Raw genomic sequence first — 20,540 nt, 5'->3', positions numbered from 1 at the left:
CAAACTTCTGCTGAGTCTTCATCTGCTCTGCTTTATACATAAATATGTGGACATAGACCATCTGAAGTTTTAGCCTATGATTTTTCAACTGCTGTGAAAGTGATGTCCACTTGGAAGATATTGCACTGTAAGTTTTAAATTTTGAGATTTACATTTTGAGGATCTGGATAAACATAAACTCTCTCTTGAGATGTTGGCTGTGGTATGAGCTATAGCCTTCCAGGAGCTGTGCAGTCTCTCATGTGTTCTCATGAACAGGTTTCGATATCATGCTGCCAACATGTTTTTTTTTTTTCAAAATGTTTTTTAATGTAAGTTTTTTGCTTCATGATTCTTCCCAGCTACAGGCTAATGTGTCTTGGGCAGACTTAAGATCAAGATTAGGTCATTTAAATGTATTTTCATCTTATGAGATTTTTTTAGTTAGTGGTGTATATAATGGTTTGAATAAGAACTCCCCACCCATAGGCTCATATATTTGAATGCTTAGTCATCAGAGAAAGGAATTATTTGAAAGGATTAGAAGGATCAGGAGGTGTGGACTTGTTGGAGGAGGCGTGGCCTTGTTGGAGGTGTATCACTACGGTGGGCTTTGAGGTTTCAGAAGCTCATGCCAAGCTCAGGCTCTCTCTGCCCACTAATGAGGATGCAGTTCTCATCTGCTGCTCTTGGGCTTGTCTTAAGCATGCTACCATGCTCCCTACCACGACGATAATGGATGGACTCTAAAACTGTAAGAAAGCCCCCGATTAAATGCTTTCTCTTATAAGCATTGCCTTGGTCATGGTGTCTCTTCACAGCAATAGAGCAGCGACTTAGGACTGACAGTGAGTTTGGCAGGTTGTGACACCAGCATAACTTTAGGAACATCTGTCTGTCCCCACACTTTATTGATTTCTGACAAACTCTCGTACTTTTACTCAGAGTACTGTTGTTTGAATGTGTCTCCTCCAAACTTCAAATGTTGAAACTTTATGGGCAGTGTAACAGCATTAAGAGCTGAAGAGCATTAAGAGCATTAAGACCTTGAAGAAGTGATTAGGTCTTGAAGGCCCCCTCCTTGTCAATGAGTTCTCTGTTTAATAAAGGAGTTTCTTGTCATGTTGGGTATACTTACTTTATCATCTTTCACCATATTGTTTCCTTCTGCAGGTGTGGGAACAAGATGCCTGGCTTGGTTAGGATATTGAGCAATGCCCAGAACCTATGCGATAAAGGTTTGACTTCCCAGCTTAGCACTTTAAGGGTCTGAATCTAATAAAAGGCATTTGCATCACTGGGAGTGTGTCCTCCAATAGGACTGTGAGATTGTGTCACTTCCCTCTTCCCTTTTGTTTTATGACCAGGTGTGAAACAGATGTGCTCTGTCCAGCTCCATGCTTCTGCCATGCTGAGCTGCCTCATCACTGGGTCAATTGATGACCCACTGAAACCTCCAAAATGGGGGAGCCAAAGTAAACCTTTCCTCTTCAAAAATTAATTTCAGATAGTTATTGGGGTGAAAAGTTTACTATCATTGCAACTATCTTGGAAACAAAATGAAATTGTTATCAGACAACCAAACCTGCTACTAACAATTTTCTCTTCTTTGTAAAATACCCAGCCTCTGGTATTTTGCTCTAGAAGCATGGAACAGACCAAGACAGTTTTCATAGCAGTTGAAAGTCCTTGTACAATGTGTTCAGTTCTGAGCTGCAAGCACTTTAACTTTCATATGTGTCTGTTGTGCTTCATTGCTGTCTAATCTTGAAGCCGACAGTCAATACTCTGAAACAAGATTTACCACCTTCATGGTCTCTAAAATTAAGGGCACATTAATGGTCAGTGTAACGATGGCTGCCTGGCTCTGAGCTTCCTGGCTGTGTGCCTGCAAACAGATGGTTTAAATTCTCTGTGCTTCCATCTTCTAATTTATCAACGGAAGGATAATCATAGTAATACATCTTAGGGTTCATTCTTAGCATTCATCTTGAAGATCGAGTTTGAAATGTCCTGACATGTGTTCTGGCACATGATAAGGATTATCTATCTTTGGCTTCATGTGCTGTATTATATTTCAAACATTAAAATCAAAATACCAAAGTTTTGTAAAAGTTTTTAAATTGTTGGAACCCCTTGGCACATAAAGGTAATTTGTGTTCAATATTATCTCACCTAATGTTTCAGTGAATTTCAAACTATGGCTAGGACATATACATAAATTGCCTAATTAAAATTGTATAATTTTCTGATCTCTGTTGATAGTAGATGTATAATCATTGACGGACAACGATTGGTATTTCATTTTGTTTCTTTTTAGAGACTTGTGATAGATGGTTTTAGCTGTCAATTAGACTGGATCTAGAGCTGCCTGGGAGGTGGGCCTCTCTAGGTCTGCCTTGGGGAATGGCTTTGATTGTACTGAGCTGTGAAGATCCACCCACTGAGCCTGGAACCATTTCCTGGCCACCATTTTGGGCTGTATAAATGGAGAGGGAACTGGGAGGCAGCATGTTTTCACCCCTCTCTGCTTCCTGCTTTCAGATCTAAAGTGATAACTGTTCAAGCTCCTGCTTCTACTTGACTTTACATCAGCTGCAGACTGTGCCCTTGAATTTGCAGTGGAATGATCTTTATCCCCTGTGTTGCTTCTGCCAGGGTGTTTTGTCACAGCGATGGAGTTTAAGAACTGAAGGCAGTGTACCACTTGACAAGGAGTAGTAGGATGAGGAGACAGGAAAACAAATGAAGAATAGAAATGGTAAGAAATGGCTAGAATGACTGATGTAGCTGTGACTAGAAATCAAAAGAACCAGAGAACAGTAAGGAGGCTGCAAGCCACCTAATGCCATGCCCTACGTGCCAGCCAACTCAACATGGTGAGTCTTTGGGTCACCCACAGCTCTGTTGCAATGGAGGAACAATATGAAAATGAATGGTGTCAGTATGCCTAGAATCTTTAGAAACGTGCCTTGATTCCACACACAGATGGTGTATCTGCAAGCAGAAGCTCTTTTTGCATCTGACTGGTACAGTTTTTCACTTTAGGGAAGTGAGGGGTGTGGGTACCTCGTGCCCTATTTGCATACACTCCCCATTCTGCGTTGGGGTAAAGTGTGTATGTGCATTTCTGTCTATTAAGAGCAAGGAAATAAGGAGCAATATCTGTTTAAATATAAAAAAAAATAGAAATGATATTAGGAAAAGCTAGATCTTATTAAATATTGTAAACGCCGCTTGGTGATTAGACATCAGTTCATGAATTAATCCAGCCTTGAAACTTGTGTATGTTTATATGTCCACACTTGTATACATGGAGGACAATCAGAGTTTAAGTGTAATGTAATTATATATTAAAAACAGTCAAAGCAGCTATTTTTTTTTGGTAATTTTAGTATTTTTCCAAAGCAAATGTAATGATGACAGTTTTGAGAATTTTGGTTTCTTTAGAAAATACAGAAGTGTTATAAAAATGTGCTTTCATTTTTAATCCCAGGTATGGGGATATGAGGCTGCTTTGGACTGTCGGGAGCAGCTGACTATGATTTGTCTCATGCTCTAGCAGAAGGATGTTTTGACCAGCTGTAGATAGCTTTTGTGGTTTATGACATTTAGAATTCTGAGAACTTTTCAGAGGGTGTATAAACGCTAGGGCAAGTTTGGTAGTTGATGGTTGTTCAGAGGTGGGGGTTGGTTGGTTGGGGTTTGTTACTAGTCGTGCTCAAAGAAGAAATGAAAGGAAAGAAAATAGATTCAGGAATCCCTCTCTGTCTCTCTGTCTCTGTCTCTGTCTCTCCCTCTCTCCTCCTCCCCTCTATCCTTTCTCTATTATCTAGTGATAGGGGGTAAAACAAGGGCAAAGGGTGGGAAAAAGAAGAACCCACAAAGTAGCAAAGACCAGCTACAAGTAAATAAAATGTCCTAGTCAGGAATAGGAAAACATTTTCTAACAAAGCCAAAATAATTTTTTCTGAATGGTACCAGAGTAGTAGTAGCCAGAGAGTTAAATGAGACAGAACACAACTATGTTAAAGACAGAAGCAGAGACTTTTCCATCAAGAATAAAGTAATACTTTTTTTTTTAAATCAATATCTTATGAAAGTTGGTTATCTGTTTGAGGGGGGAAGAAAGATGGTTGGCTTCGCATTAGATGCCAAATTGATTTAAGATGAGTGGAAGAGCTAAGGAACAGTGTGCACACCAACACAGAAGGGCCAGAGAGAGTACATCTGAACAATGGATATGAAAATGAGCCCCACACCAAGATGAACTTGGGTCAGAGGATGAAATGTGGATGAGCAGAGTTTGATTCCCAGCCCCCAACATACAGAAATGGACACAGGCAAAAGAAAATATTTGCAATATGTAGTTCAGAAAAACAACTTTTTAGGAATTGATAAGGCAGATACACCAAAGTGCTACAAGAAAAAACGCACAACTGTCAAGATGTATGGCAAAGCGTTGATGATTAATCTGATTAATCAGGTAGGGAAGTAATGGGAATTTGGGCTGTGTATGTTGTTAAAGCCCTCTCTTAGAATTATTTTACACTTATGAGTATTTTGCCAGCATGTGTAGCTATGTACCACAGGCTTGCCTGGTGCCCTCAGAAGCCAGATACCTTGGAACTAGAATTACAGGTGGTTGTGAGCCACTAAGTCGGTGCTGGGTCTTCTGGAAGAGTGGTCAGTGCTCTTGACTGTGGAGCCATCTTTCCAGCCATTAAAACATTCTTTAATAAATATGTAATACTATGAACCAGCAGTATCTGTATAAACAACAGAAGAAAATAACTACTCTAATAAGCACCAGCTGGTATATTGTCTAAAAGGAGGCTCAGCAGTCATTCCCACCAGCTTTGTTACTTCACATGGCCCTTGAGTGATGTGCAATTTGCTCTGAGCCAATGATGTAGCAATGAGAATGCTTTTAACATTGTTCAAAATAGAAAGGAAAGGGGACAGACAGCATAGCTCACAGCCTGGGCTAGATGAATAAGTAGCAGGAGGTTTGTTCAATGTCATATTACAAAGTCATTAATTACTGCTACTGTGCTGACACGAAACCATCTGAGATATGTTCTTGAGCAAAATAACGGGCTACAAAATATGCAGCCCAGAGAGCTGCTTGGTAGCTTCTATAGTTAGTAACTATGCTTCTAGGTATATATTGACATAGTTTTACTTCTTTCTGTTATTGTTACTGTGTGTGCTTGTGTGCATACTTGCATGTAGATGCTGGAGATGATATTACCTGATTGTTTTTGAGACAGGGTCTCTCACTGAACCTAGAGAGCAGCATCTGGCTAGGCTGCCTGGCCCATATACAGGAATTTGCTTGTGTCTGGCTGCCTAGTGTTAGGGCTACAGACACACACCACTATGCTGGTTAAATCAAGTTCTGACCATCCTGGTTCCAGGACAGATGCTTAGTCTGCTGAGCCATCTCCTCAACCTCATGCTGACATATGCTTAAAAAAAAAAAACAGGAAATTTGTGGCCTAAAATATCTATAACAGTTACCTCTGAGAAGCAAGATTCGCACAGACCTTACGTGTTTTGAAATAAGAAAAGCGTTGTTAAAGGATGTTTCAGCTGTCTTGTCCTTGGGCTCCCTGCTGAGACTGTAGGATTCATTGCGTATAAATATGAAGAAGCCTTCTGTATGGCGTGACAAACCTGAGACCTGGAGCCTCCCGGGATAATGGCCCTTATCCACATCCCACAATTCCCTTAAAACGACATTACAGATATACTGTTATGTAAATGGTCTTTGGTGAGCTCCGAGAAAGGTCTGCTTTGTATTACATTTGGTGACAGGGAAGCAGTTTTAACAGGATTTAAGCATCTTTAATTTTTGTATTAGATATAGTCACATTTATCTGGCATGTTCCATTTACAAAGATCTTTTATATACATTATCTTATGTTAACATTCATGATAGCCCTCATGTGAGCATGGCATTAGTTTATATAAAAAATGGGGATTTCAAATGTAAGTTAATTTGTTTTTAAACCTAGTCCATTACTGTAACAGAATGTCACGGGCTAGATAATTTAAGAGAGAAGAAATTTATTTCTGATAGCATTAGAGGATGGGAGTCCAATATCAAGGAGTTGGAATCTAGTGGGGGCCTAGCGCCCTGCGGCAGAGCACCTTTTTTTCTTTTTTGATTTGGTTTTTTTGAAACAGGGTTTCTCTGTATAGCCCTGGCTGTCCTGGAACTCACTCTGTAGACCAGGCTGGCCTCGAACTCAGAAATCAGCCTGCCTCTGCCTCCCAGAGTGCTGGGATTACAGGCGTGTGCCACCACCGCCCGGCTGTGGCAGAGCATTTTTATGGACAGGTGACACTTCCATTCAGTACAAGAGATTCTCTCTGTGAAGTCAGAGCCATGTCCTTGGTCATGCAGCTCCCAAGCGGCAAATGGAGGCCTGGGATTTAGTAGTGTCCACTCCAGTCCTTCCACTGGTTCAGTCTGTGCTTCCTTTCTCTTGAGTACATTTTTCCTGCCAGTCATTTCCCCAAACTCCTTAAGGTAACGTCCATCACTAAAGATGAAATTCCCTTTCTCCAGGTAATACTAGCAGGAAGAATGCTTCGTAGTTTTCTGTTTGGCATTGCTCTCACTCTGGTCACTTCTGGTGTAGACACCTGACCTTCCCACCTAGTAGGATCTTTCACTGTTGAGGTTAGGACGATTGTAGCAATAACACAGGTTATGCACGTAGTTATTGTCGCTAAGCCTGTAGTCAAAATAAGCTTTGAGTCCCTGGTTGACTTAGCTCTGAAATCAGGCTATGAGAAGTAGTAACTCCATTTATTTTTTCCTTTGGAAAGTTAAAATGGGTGATGGGGGTTTGTGGAGCTGCAAGCCCCAAATGAACGCTCTAGCTTTGTGTTTCTGCAGTGCTAAACATATTTGCTATTTTTGATCATCTGTATTAATAGCAGAATGTTAATATTCTAATGTGAGGAAGTAAAAATTATCTTCTTGGACTAGTCAGATGGCTCAGTGAGTAAAGACACTTACTGCTAATACTGTTTATGTTGGTAAGATTTCTAAAATTCCACCACTGATCCCCAGTGTCCGATCCCTGGGACCCGCATGGTGGGAGGAGAGAAATGACTCCCACAACTTGTCCTTTTAATCTCTATGTAAACACTGTGGCATTTGCATGGACACATGCACTAAATAAAATGAAATACAGATTTAAAAATCTTAATGTAAGCATGTCAACTGAATGGTGAAGTATGTAGATTTAGAAAAACACCCAACTACATAAATATGTGTTATGTGTATACATAGATACACGTGTTTGTGTTTATAGTCACATATTCATATATCTACTCGTGAAATATGTGTGAAAATATGTTTATATGTGAAAGCATAAACTTCCATAGATAACAAATGGGTTCAGACCTTCTTTTCATCATTTCTAAATCTTGTAAAGCTCAAAGAATACAGGAATATCACAGTGTTTGTGATCTCCCAAATTATGTGCTTGTAAACCTTTAAGCCATCTCTTTCAGGCTGGAATTGGCGGCACAAGCCTTTAATCCCAGCACTACAGAGGCAGAAGCAGACAGTTCATCTACAATAGTAAGTTGTAGTGAATCTTCTCTAAAATAAAATAAAATAAAAATTAAGGAAATAACTGCCTTCAGGACTGGCAATATAGCACAGAGGCAGATGCTTACCCAGCCGGCCCCAAACCCTGACTGCCCACCCTCAGGACCACAAAAAAATACTTAGTTTTCCATGCCATTCCTTCTCCGATGTTCTCTGAACAGTGAAAACAAGCAAAGTGTAAAGTGGTTCAGAAAACAATGTGTTCCATTTCTTGATTTGATTTTAAGCATTAACCCGGTGTTTGTGTCATTTGTCACAAATGTAGTGGTGGAATTTTAGAAAGCTTACCAACATAAACAGCTTCTGACTTAAAAATAACAGACAGTTACAAATATTTATCCCTTATCTCAGCTGCCAGAGTCTCAGCCAGTCCCTGGGAATCTGTCTGGCCGGAGGGTCAGAAAGAACATTCCAAGTTTCTCTCTGGCTTCATAGAAGGAGGAATGGAAGGAACTGTGCAAGATTGATGCAGGGATCTCAATTCACAAATCTGACCTCTTTGTGTGCTCAGATAGCCTTCGAATTTAAAGCTTGCTTAAACACATGACTTGGATATGAATGAAGACTAAATAAACAACACAACAACTATAACAACAAAAAACTTGATTTTGCTGTACCCATTTTTCCAGTTCTTCAAAACTCTCTCTCTCTCTCTCTCTCTCCCAATGTTATTTAAGGTACAAATGACTTATGACTTTAGGATATCACTCACTTAAGACTTTAGGATGTCACTCACATCTTAGTGTAAACTGGCTCCATAAATGTCAGGTTCCTTAAGGGTCCCTAAAGGAAGAGGCCCAAGTTTCACAAGGTTATGGAACACCGTGGGTATGGGTGTGTCCCTCATGCCTGCTGAGATTTCTTCCTCCGAGCCTTCTCTTACACGCCCCCTCCTACCCATGGAGTCACTCCGAGGCCAGAGACAATTTGGAAGACTGGCCTGTAGAACAGCACTTCAAGCTTTTGCAGGTGGCAAAAGACTATGGGATAAAAAGGATACTGCTCCCACAGTGCCAAAGACAGCGCCAAACCTGAATCAGAGACTGGGGGATGCTGGGGATAACCTGCTCCTTGGTGACTGGTCCCCACTGGCCATACTTTCAGGCTTTCAGTTTTAGTTTAGAAGGAGATAAAACAAACAAACAAACAGAAAAACAAAAAACCCCAGCTCCATTCAAGGTTTCAACTTCCTCCCCTCATGCTGGAAGATGCGGAGAGCAGCCTCATTAGATTCCGCCCTGAAGTTTCCTCTTTCCCAATTCTGTTATACCACTGGATAATTTTTCATATTTATCTGCCGTGCCTTACAGTCTTCCAGACGATTAGAAAGACGGAGGGAGTCTCATTAAGTCCCAGAGAGACGTTCTTGAATGTTCAGAGCAAATTGGTGACAGATCCCAAGACAGAAGCTACCCTGCCGAGTCTGTAATATTAACTAAGAAACACTGCATATAAAAATATAGAAAGGAAGTAACACGGGCCAGAGGAAGCTAATTTATCATGAGTGCCAGTCTCCTAAAATGCCCTGTTTATGCCTCGCCCCCTTTCTGACCTCAGACTGAGCACTGAGATCCCTGCTTAGCTGGCTTAAGTGCTAGCCTGATCCACAGACACTCCCTTCCATACAGAAGGGTCCCTTTAAGTTCTCACGATAGCTGTCTAAGTGTTCACTGCTTCACGTTTCTACTGGGCTTTTCTCAGAGCTTCTCGTTTTGGAGGGGAAGACAGTTGCTGGTGGGCAGTGAGGTTCTGCTCTGTTTACACCCTTCTTCCCCTTTAGTAGGAGGGTGACTTGAAGATCGAAGGGTGTGGTTCTCTCAGGATTTTGAGTCCCACGGCTGTCCAGCCTCATCTGGCACCAATTTACACGCAATAATTAAGGCAGAATTTCATCTGATGGGTGAAAGTAAAATAAATACTAATTCCTCGTGCATTATCTGGAACTCCAAGGGATGGGATAATGCTGTAGGTTTTACACACCAACATAATGTTTGTCGTGTATACTTCCCTTCTGATGGTTAGCTTGGCATGAGTGAACTCACTCTCTAGGATCCTAGGTGACCCTCACCACTGACAGATACATTCAAAGATTGTGCCGCCACAGTGGTCAAGCCTGAGACAATTTGTGTTTACCAAGTACCTACGGGGCATTTGAAGAATCTATTGGCATGCAAGAATATGTTCATGTCTCAGGTGGAGAAGGGTTTAAGGACCCCCAAACCATCAGTTTGTGTGTGGGTGGCGTGTCCTTAAGCTCTCTGCAGGTTTCTGTGAATATTCAACTACTTAACTCTTGTCAGCATCTCAGTCCCAAGAGCCACACAGAGGTGAAGAACAGTGGATTCAGGCGATCAATGTGTGGTTGAAACTATCTCAGCCAAGTTCCTAACTTCTGTGTCTGTCATTTCTTCATTGGTCCTCATTAATTTATGGCTTAAATGACTTCCATTGACAGGATCATTCCACATGTCCTTTCTCTGCCTTTGATCAATTGGGAACCACAGAGAGCTCAGATCCTTGCTGCTACAGCAAACCAGCTTCTACTGGAGGAACATTGACTCCGAAATTCCTTTGAGTCTCTTGTTTCCTGATCTATGCACTGGGAAAGAGGCACTGCCTCATGCAGCAGATGATGTAAACATAAGCGTGCAGAGCATCTCCCTGCCGTTCTTCATGCCACCAAGGAGACACAATACATGCGACTTCTTTTCTTGGGTGCAGCTATCCGACTTAGTAAAGCAGAAGATGCAAAGTTCACGACCCTACTGATATGTGTCGTTAGTCATGAGTGCACATCCTATTTCTGTGCTCAGAACACAAATCCTTTAGGTTGTAGGTTTCAAAGTAGCAAAAACGTTCTTTCTGCATCCTCCTCTATTCCATTCCCCCCACACCCCAATCTCTATCAATACTCCCATTAGCCTCTTATTTCTGTAAATCCTGCCACCTCAGAGTCATCTTACTGTTTCCAGAAAAACAAAACAAAACAAAACAAAAACAGTCCAAAGCTATCAAAGAGAGTATTGAGAGACCAGACCAACTCCATCTTGAGTGCAGGCTCTATCGTAGAGAACCGGACCTAAGGTTGAACTCTAGTTAAACCACCAAGCCTGCACCTAGCACTAAGTCTCCAGGTCACTCTCTAACATCGGCCAATCAGGAGAAAAGCAGAAGTTAAGTTTATGGTTTGGCTCCTAGCCCCAGCCACTCATTTTAAACGGCAATAATAGCCCTCCAATCAAACGTGTGCCAAGCTGAACACCCCCTTGCTTGTGTGGTTGCCCCTATAAATGCTGGCTTGAGACTGGGCTGAGGGCTCCACCTTCCTGCCCTGCTGCTTCAGGGTTGGCCGTGAGCCCAAGCCTGGAGCTTGACTAGAAAGAGTCTAGTGTGATCGCATCATCGATATCGGCTCCTTGGTGGTCTTCTGGGGTTCTCGATCCTGGACAGTAACAACAGCATAATGGCCCGCTTAAAGCGTGGCAATATATTGCATAATTCTTTCTCAAATCTTCCTATGGAGAAGGACAGACATGGAGCGTTTGAAGAAACACAAAAACAGATCCGAAAGACAGATGACATCTCACAGAGAAGTGCGTTTTCAAGCTTCAAAGCTCGAGTCCCTTTTGCTGATCCCTCGATAGGTTAATTTTGACAGGATTTAACATATTAAATTATTCCACTGCCCATTAGACGAGGCTGAGTCCAGTCGTGGGCTCGTGAAAATGATGAATGCCCGTCCTTAATTGAAAATCTAAACTATCCATGTGGCACAGAATTTGCTCTTGTGCAAAAGCCTCAGAATAAATGCCTTTTAAGGCCCCACCTTTAGTCTCTGTAAGTGAGAATGGGGTGACCTCAGAGGCAAGCTGGTGAAGAGGTGTCTCTGAGCCATTCTTCTTCAAGTATCCCTCACATCTGAGATTCATCAAGCTTCAAAGACCGTCCCGTTTAGACACACTTCTTCGTTATTTCATTAATAACCCTCAGAGTTATACAAATAAGAGTGCGTCTGCCTATGAATTATTTATGTTAATATAGAAATACAGTGTTTTGGCTACAAAGTAGCTGAAGTTTTTCAGCAGCAGTTTTGATTTTAAGAGATTCCCATAAAATTGTGTGAAGCGGAGATTTAAGCAATGTATCTATGACACAGGCTGAGGTATTTTGATAGTGTCGGGTAAGTTGTATTTGCACAGGCATAGTAGCTAATGAAATATGTTTATAGCCAAAACGATCTAGTGGAACTTTGGAATGATGCAAAATTAAAAAAAAATTAATTATAGAGCAGCATTTTAAAAAGCACTTTCAAACGATTATCACTCCCTATCTCAAATGTATCTTACTCTACACAAGTGAGATCCGTGAGCATGTTTCTGTATATGTCATTAGTATAAATGGAGTCATACAATTGCACCGCAGAGATTTGTTTCTTTTAAGACCCGTTGAAGCGCATTTGGTAGACTGATTAGTTACCATGGCAAATGCCACCTTACCATTCACATTTGCATATGACACATAAACGGGAGAAGAGTTGGAAGCAAGAACTCTGACATGAACCAGACACCCCTGTGGGGCCAAGCATCTCATGTTAGTTGCCAAAAAATACACAGATTAGATGATTATATCTTGTTTTACAGAAGAATAAGTTGTTCAAGATCACACAGAAAAAAATATACCAGCCTGTGGTGGCAGAACACTGAACGTTTGCATGTCTTCATTGTGAGACACTCTAAACACATCCATTTGTCTCCATCGATCACCCAGATTTTTTTTTTTGATCACCCAGATTTTAAAATCCAAATGTCCTCTTCCATCTCTCTCTTATTTTGAAGTTTACTGGTCATTAGAGCAAATGCAAGATGTGCCTTTTAACCCTTCTCCTGCCATTCTCCATCACTAAAACCTACGGACTTTACATTAAAATAATAATGCCATTCTTGCACCTAATAAGTTAATGATAATTCCTTGACATATGACTCAATTCTAACTCCAATTGCTTTACAACTTTTTTCTTCTCATTGTGTTTGTTAAAACCAGCTTATGACTGAGCAAGATGGCGGAGCACGTCCCTGCTGTTCCATCACATCTAGCAGACGTTGTACAAAACATGAGGGTGTCCCCTTCTGTACATGCTTAAATCCTAGAATTCAGCAGTTCAAAGAAAAACTGGCAAGATCCATCAGAGATTTGGTTTTTGTTCTTGTTCTTGTTGTTGTTGTTTGTTTTTGTTTTTTGTATTTTGTTTTTTGCTTTTGTTTTTGTTTTTCAAGACAGGGTTTCTCTGTAGAGTCCTGGCTTTCCTGGAACTCACTCTGTAGACCAGGTGGCCTTGAACTCAGAAATCCTCCTGCCTCTGCTTTCCGAGTGCTGGGATTAAAGGCATGCGCCACCATTGCTCAGCATTTGTTTTTGTTGAACTATTTACCAGTACTGTGATTTTACTTTTTTCAGAAGGTCATTTTTCTACCCAAAGTTGGGAAAATGCCATTTTACAATGGCAGGTTCTCTCAGGAAAGTATATAGTTAGCACTACTTATTATTATCTGTACTTATTAACTATACCATTATCCTTATAATGTAGACTTAATAATTAAGAAGTGTTATGGCTACTGACAGATAACATCAGTGTTTCTAGGATGGAAATGGGACCACGATACAATTATTGAGCCAACAAAATCTAGGGTCAGACAGACCTGGCCCCTTCACTGACTCTGTCTATCTTTGCCTTCCTGGTGAAATACAGTGATAATAGTTCTCAAGGGTCCTGTCAAGAGGCAAGAAAATATCTAGCATACAGTGGTACAGAGTATGCACTTAAAATTTTCAAATTAATTGCTAACCTTAAAATTTTCAGACAGTTAACCAAAATAACACTAATAACCTCAATTTCTCTCCTAGACTTGGCTTTCATGGAAATTTGGAAAGACAAAGGAAACAATTTTTTTCTCCTTTCTCAACCTGCCAATGTGAAGAGAAGTTGGCGCTAATGATGCTTCAAGAGAGGTACATCTGAAGGGTGAGTGGGCAAGATGACTTCCTGTTTGCTTAATGATGTAGGTTTCTAAATAGTTCTTTCAAGTTGACTTGCTGGCCATGTCAAATTTATTTTCTAAACTTTCCTATCATCTCCTTTTCTAAAAACTGGATGGACAATCAGTTGTTTTCATTTTTATTGATTAATAAACAAAGATGTAAAATAAGTCATTAGTATAATATAGTAGGAGCTAACATTTATTGAGACTTCATCTTCTGAGTGCTTGATCATAAATCACGTGACCCTTGAAGTGGTCCTGGAAGATTGCTTGCTTTTAACATTCATATTAAAGATGATGAAACTGAGGCACAGAAATTTTAATTACATAAATATATGTATATATGTAATTAAAATATTGCTACATCATTTTCCTTCTCTCCTCCCTCCAGCATCTACTATTCTCTCTTACTTTTCAAAATCTTCTTTTTTAAATTATTGTTATAAATATTTATGAACAAATACATAAATGTAACCTGATGAGCTGCTTAGTGTTGCTCACATGTATATATTTTTAGGGCTGATCACTTGTTATTGAATAACCAAGTCTCTGGGGAAGACTGTTTTTCCTCTCTCAGCATTCCTTTGCCAGTGCTCTTCATCTAAGGGAGGGACCATGTGGAGGGGAGGGGCCTGTCTATTACAAACTGGGTTGCTGGAATAGAAGCTGAGGGATAGATGGGAAGGGGCAAAAAGAAAGAAGGCCAGGACAATATTTTACTGATCGAGGCCCCAACTTTAATGGTGGTCAGACCTTTTAACAGTTTGGGCAAACCCTTCCCCCCAGACTCCGGGCTGAGTTCTGGCGGAAGTTGTCTAGCTTTGCCTGGCGGTCCTTGGCCTGACTGCTCCGGCTGGGTGGGTCACCTGCTTAATTCAGGAATTTGTAGACCTGGAGGAACAATGAGGTTAACCTTCACTCTGAGCTTCTCCTTCCTAGGTGGAGCAGGATCCTGAATAGCAAAGGAATTCTAGGCTGGGAGAAATTCACCTTGACCAATGTCAAATACACTCTTTGTGCTCCACCCTAGGATAAGAATTCCTGCTGTAACTTACTTCCCTATTAAGCCCTACTGTCAGATTCCTGCCTGAAGCCAGGGATTGTCCTTGGCCAATGTCAAGTTCCTACCATGTGGTATGACTCCCAATATGGCTCTGTACAGGAGCCATGTGAAGGGGAGGGGCCAGTTGAAAGGGTGGGGTCATATGAGGAGGTAGGGCCATGTGAAGTATTGGGTCATGTGAGACTTTTCTGTCCATGTTGGCATGTCAACTGGTGTTAGCATTATTCAAGTCTCTGTAGCCATGTTGTTGAGATTTCATGGGTGTGGATTTCATGTCATATCTAAACACTATAAACACAGCAGATGTTTTTGGTTCTTTGGCTCTTAAACTCTTTCCTTCCCCACTTTTGAGATATTCTCTGAACCTTAAGTGAGGAGGTTGGTATCTCATATTTTTGTTGATTTGATCAAGTTGAGGGTGTGACTTGGGGTAGTCCTAAACTCTTGGACTCAAGACTTGGTCTGGAGTATAGGCATGGGCCACTATGCCTGATTCATCCTGAGTTTTTAAAAAGGAAAACAAGGACTGAGATTGTTTTAACATTTCTCATACACCTACCATTCTCTTCTTGCCATTAACAATGGCATAACAATTAAGTGTCATTAACAATGGCATATTGGCATAAGATACTAAAAGGTGAACCCTCCCATTTAAAGAATGGCTCTGGGTTGGAATTTGGGGGGATGTCAGGAAGAGGCAAGCCCTCTTCTCGTACCTGAGAGCAGTCACATGGCCCTCCATTCTCCTTCATCCCTGACCTAGATATGTAAGCCTGAGGTCTTCTCTATTCTTCCAACCACCCTGAGTTGACTGTACCCCAAGTTGGCTGTATACCCAGTTGACAGTGCCTCTTTGCTGTCTCTTCATTTTTTCTACAAAGATTCGTTAGCTTGATCTTCCCAGCTCTTTGTTGTTTCAGTGTAAAGAGAAAGAGAAGGCTGAGGACCAAGAAGGGAGGGCTGAAGCCCTACTTTGAGGGCATGGATGAGAGTGACAGCAGGCACTCCCCCTCCCACCCTACTCCCAGTCCACATTTCTTCATAGTGCTGCAGTGCTGGTGCCTTTCAGTCTGATGGATACTGTCTTAGTCAGGGTTTCTATTCCTGCACAAACATCATGACCAAGAAGCAAGTTGGGGAGGAAAGGGTTTATTGAGCTTACACTTCCACGTTGCAGTTCATCACTAAAGGAAGTCAGGACTGGAACTCAAGCAGGTCAGGAAGCAGGAGCTGATGCAGAGACCATGGAGGGATGTTTCTTACTGGCTTGCTTCTCCTGGCTTGCTCAGCCTGCTCTCTTATAGAACCCAAGAACACCAGCCCAGGGATGGCACCACCCACAAGGGGCCCTCCCCACCTGATCACTAATTGAGAAAATGCTTCCCCAGCTGAAGCTCCTTTCTCTGTGATAACTCCAGCCTGTGTCAAGTTGACACACAAAACTAGCCAGTACAGATAGTGTGGATGTCAATCACTTGTTTATTTGGAGAAAAGCTCTCTGGCCACTGGGGAATTTATTTTGGCCATATCAAACTGTGATTGTAGCTGGGACATAAATATAAATCTGGACTTTTGTTTGAAGATGGGGAAATAAAAGCTTTCTCACACATCCTTACTTTGTGGTCATAAAGAGGAAAGGGGAGAGGGAGAGCTCAAAAGACAGAATATCCTGGAAAGATGTTATGCGCCTCATTACTATCATTCAGTTGAGCAGAAAGAGTATTTTTAAGACTAGAATTGCGGTCAAAAGTCTCTATCCTTTGAAATCTTTACTTTCATCTGGCGTGTTGGTGGCATGTCTCCCTTATGGTTTCTACAGTGACACCATCTCTGTACTATTTTGAGTCTAACCAACTTTTCATTGCTCTACATGTAATCCTGCTCTGGGACTATGTGTCAAGGAGGTCTGGTGGTCTTACAGCTGACCTTGGGAGGAGTTCCCCTGACATAAGGAACAGTGTCTATAGAAGAACACTGCCCTACAGAGAGCAGAGAACTTAGAGGCATGTGAGTTAGGTGGCTGGGACACAAGGGAACAAGCAGGAAAGGGACTGGGTACCAAAAAGAGTCTGAACAGGGAAAGGTCTTTGAGGTAGAGCAAGATGCTTTGACATCATTATGAATGCCCTGGGGAGTCAAGGCAAGTTCTGTTATCCATCCTGGTCTGAGAGCGGTGCTCATTGATCTCATACACACACACACACACACACACACACACACACTCACATACATGCATGCACACATATGAGCACACACATGCATGCATTTGTGTACACATGTACACATACATATTCATGTACACACACATGAGCATGTGTGCACACATACAAAGACATGCATACTCATGTACATGCATGCATACATATGAGTACACATGCATACATATGCATGTGCTCTTGTCTACACACACAGGCACACATACACACATAAACACACACAAATACACATATACTCATATACATGCATGCACACATATGAGCACACACATGTGTGCACATGTGTACATGTCTACATACATACATACATACATGCATCCATGTGTGCACACACATGAGCATGCATGCACATACATATGCATGTGCTCTTGTGCATACACACATGCACAGACACACACATACATACATGCACATAGCACACACTCACAATGTTGAGGACTAGGTTCAGAGGCCAGATTCCACACATACTAAGTAGACCTGAGAGGTGATGGAAATTAACTAGATATGACAGGCAAACTTTATCACTTGTGACTCAGTCTATTATTCTCAATTATGATCTACTTAGTAAGCCAAAATAACGACACAGGAAGTTCTAAAAATGTGAAAGGGTGATGGGTTCAATCAGTGTACTGGTTAGTTTTTTTGTCTTTCTTGATTTGACACAGCTAGGGTCATCTGGAAAGAGAGAACCTCAACTGAGAACATGTCTACATCAGATTAACCTATAGGTAAGTCTGTTGGCATTTCTTGATTAATGATTAATGGGGGAAGTCTAAGCTGTTTGTGGGTGATGCCAGCATTGGGCAGGAGGTTCTGGGCTGTGTAAGACATTAGGTCATAGAGAGCGAGCTAACAAGCAACATTTTTCTATGACGTTTGCCTTAGTTCCTGCCTCCAGGTTCCTGCTTTGAGTTCCTGCCTTGACATCCTCTCGTGTTAGACATGAGAACTGGGACATGTAATCCAAATAAATTTTTTTCCTTCCCCAACCCAAGTTTCTTTCATTGTGGTCTTTATCACATCAACAGAAAACAAACTAAGACAGTCAGTGATCTAAGAATCTGGTTCTAAGGAGAAAGAATCAAACAACACACCACACACACACACACACACACACACACACACAGTCACACACATATACATGCACAAACACAGATAAACACATGCACAGATATACACACATGCACATGTATGCAACACAAACATGTATGAATGCATACACCAACATCCATAGACAAACATACATACACAAATACACACATCTTCACAAATGTATCACATGTACACACATGTACAGTGAAAAAGTGTGTCCAATTGAAATTAACTACCAGAGACCAAAACGTATACATTAATTCTTGCTTGAAGCTGGTGCATAAAAATCTGGGAACTCTCCAGTCCAGAAGAATGTAAATTGATCCATTCTTATCTCCATGTACAAAGCTCAAGTCCAAAGGGATCAAGGACCTCCACATAAAACTGAGTCAAATGGAAGAGAAAGTGGGGAAAAGCCATGAACACATGGGCACAGAGGAAAACTTCCTGAACAGAACACTAATGGTTTATGCTCTAAGACCCATAATCGACAAATGGGACCTCATAAAATTGCAAAGCTTCTGTAAGGCAAAGGACACTGTCAATAGGACAAAATGGCAACCAACAGATTGGGAAATGATCTTTACCAATCCTACATCCAATAGAGGGCTAATAGCCAATATATACAAAGAACTCAAGAAGTTAGAATCCAGAGAACCAAATAACCTTATTAGAAATGGGGAACAGAACTAAACCATGAATTCTCAACTGAGGAATATTGAATGGCTGAGAAGCACCTAAAACATGTTCAATATCCTTAGTCATCAGGGAAATGCAAATCTAAATGACCCTGAGATTCAACCTTACACCAGTCAGAATGGTTAAGATCAAAACCTCAGGTGACAGCAAGGATGTAGAGAAAGAGGAACACTCCTCCATTGCTGGTGGGATTGCAAGCTGGTACAACCACTCTGGAAATCAGTCTGGTGATTCCTCAGAAAATTGGACATGGGACCCAGATATACCACTCCTGGGCATATACTCAGAAGATGCTCCAACATGTAATAAGGACACATGTTCCACTATGTTCATAGCAGCCATATTTATAATAGCCAGAAACTGGAAAGAACCCAGATGTCCCTCAACAGAGGAATGGATACAGAAAACGTGTTACATTTAGACAATGGAGTACTACTCAGCTATTAAAAACAATGAATTCATGTGTCAAGGTGGGGGGAACAAATCTGGGAGCTTTTGATACACAAAGCTCTCTGTCTCTGTTTGTCAGCCTTACCATGTTTGCCTGCCATTCTACCTAGTATGGCAAGTCCACAACTTTTTACCAGAAGGGAAGATGTCCAGGCTAGGTTTTCTTCTGTTGTGTGTTTTTCTGTTGGCTTAGTTTAGTGGAGATGGGAAATGTCACTCAGCGATTCCCAGAAACTCTCTCTCTCACTAAAAAGTACCAAATACTTTGATAATAACAATCAATAAGGACACGAACTATTTCTTTTACACCATTCTGTGGAAGGAATAACTAGAAAGGCAGGCTTGGTGGTGTATAATTACAGTCCCAGGACTTGAGAGGTTGAGGCAGGAGGATTATGAGCTGGAGGTCAGCTTGGGTTATATAGTGAATTAGAATTGCTACCAAAAGATGACCAACCAAGTATGGTGCTTAAAAAGGCCATAACTGATGATGCATGGTATTCCTTTCATGCAAATAACTTCCAGACCCAATTTACTTGTGTCTCTAGGGTAATGGTGTAAATAACTGTGCTTGATTTCTATGGTCTAAGAGAAAAGACGAGAGTAATGGGTTTTCAATAATTCTATAAATACTGTGTCTGAAAATAGCATATGGATATTTGGGATTCTTTTAGAAACTGCTTCTGTGTAGCTTCAGAGAAAATTTTTGCTACCTTAGTGACTTGCAAAATGCAGGGCAACTCTTACAAAGGCAAACATCTAATTGGGGCTGGCTTGCAGCTTCAAAAGTTTAGTCTGTTGTCTTCATGGCAGAAAGCATGGCAGCTCTCAGGCAGACATGGTGCTAGAGAAGGAGCCAAGCGTTGCATATCCAAATTGGCAGGCAGCAGTCACAGAATGAGCCACCGAGCCTGGCTTGAACTTGTGAATCTTCAAAGCCCACCTCCAGTGACATACTTCCTTCAACTAGGCCACACCCACTCCAGCAAGGCCACACCTCCAAATCCTTTCAAATAATGCCACTCTCTATGAGCCAACAGGGGCCATTTTCATTTAAACCACCACATCCACACAAGAGAGAGATCAAAGAGAAGCATATGGTTAAAATGGCCTGAATTCATGTAGAGAAGGAATTCTTGACTCTAAAATGTCTGATATTCTGGCCCTTCTGATATCACAGAATATTTGCATAAGTGGAAGGAGGGATTAAAACAACAGTCCTCAACAAAACCAAACCAAAACCAAACAAATCAAAAACCAACAACCAACGGGAGGGTGTTACTCTCTATGCAGTACAAAGGCCTGTCTGGTTCCCATTTTGGTGATGTGCTATTTGTGGCTACATCTGGAGATAAAGTTGTCCCCATCCACTT

General features: G+C 41.3%; 1 long non-coding RNA gene across 2 annotated transcripts in view; it reads left to right on the top strand.

Annotated features, from left to right (window-relative positions):
• The window catches only part of LOC127664935 (uncharacterized), a 54,487-nt gene that overhangs the window by 11,551 nt on the left and 22,396 nt on the right, over positions 1-20,540 (top strand). For both annotated transcript variants that reach the window (XR_007973284.1, XR_007973283.1), the window contains exon 2: positions 13,514-13,631. This is a non-coding gene — a long non-coding RNA (uncharacterized LOC127664935). The remainder of the gene's footprint in view (positions 1-13,513; positions 13,632-20,540) is intronic.

The sequence above is a fragment of the Apodemus sylvaticus genome, chromosome 14, assembly GCF_947179515.1.
Source record: "Apodemus sylvaticus chromosome 14, mApoSyl1.1, whole genome shotgun sequence".
Lineage (NCBI taxonomy): Eukaryota > Metazoa > Chordata > Mammalia > Rodentia > Muridae > Apodemus > Apodemus sylvaticus.
The sequence above is the reverse complement of the archived record's forward strand: the minus strand, read 5'-3'. Positions and strand labels throughout refer to the sequence as shown.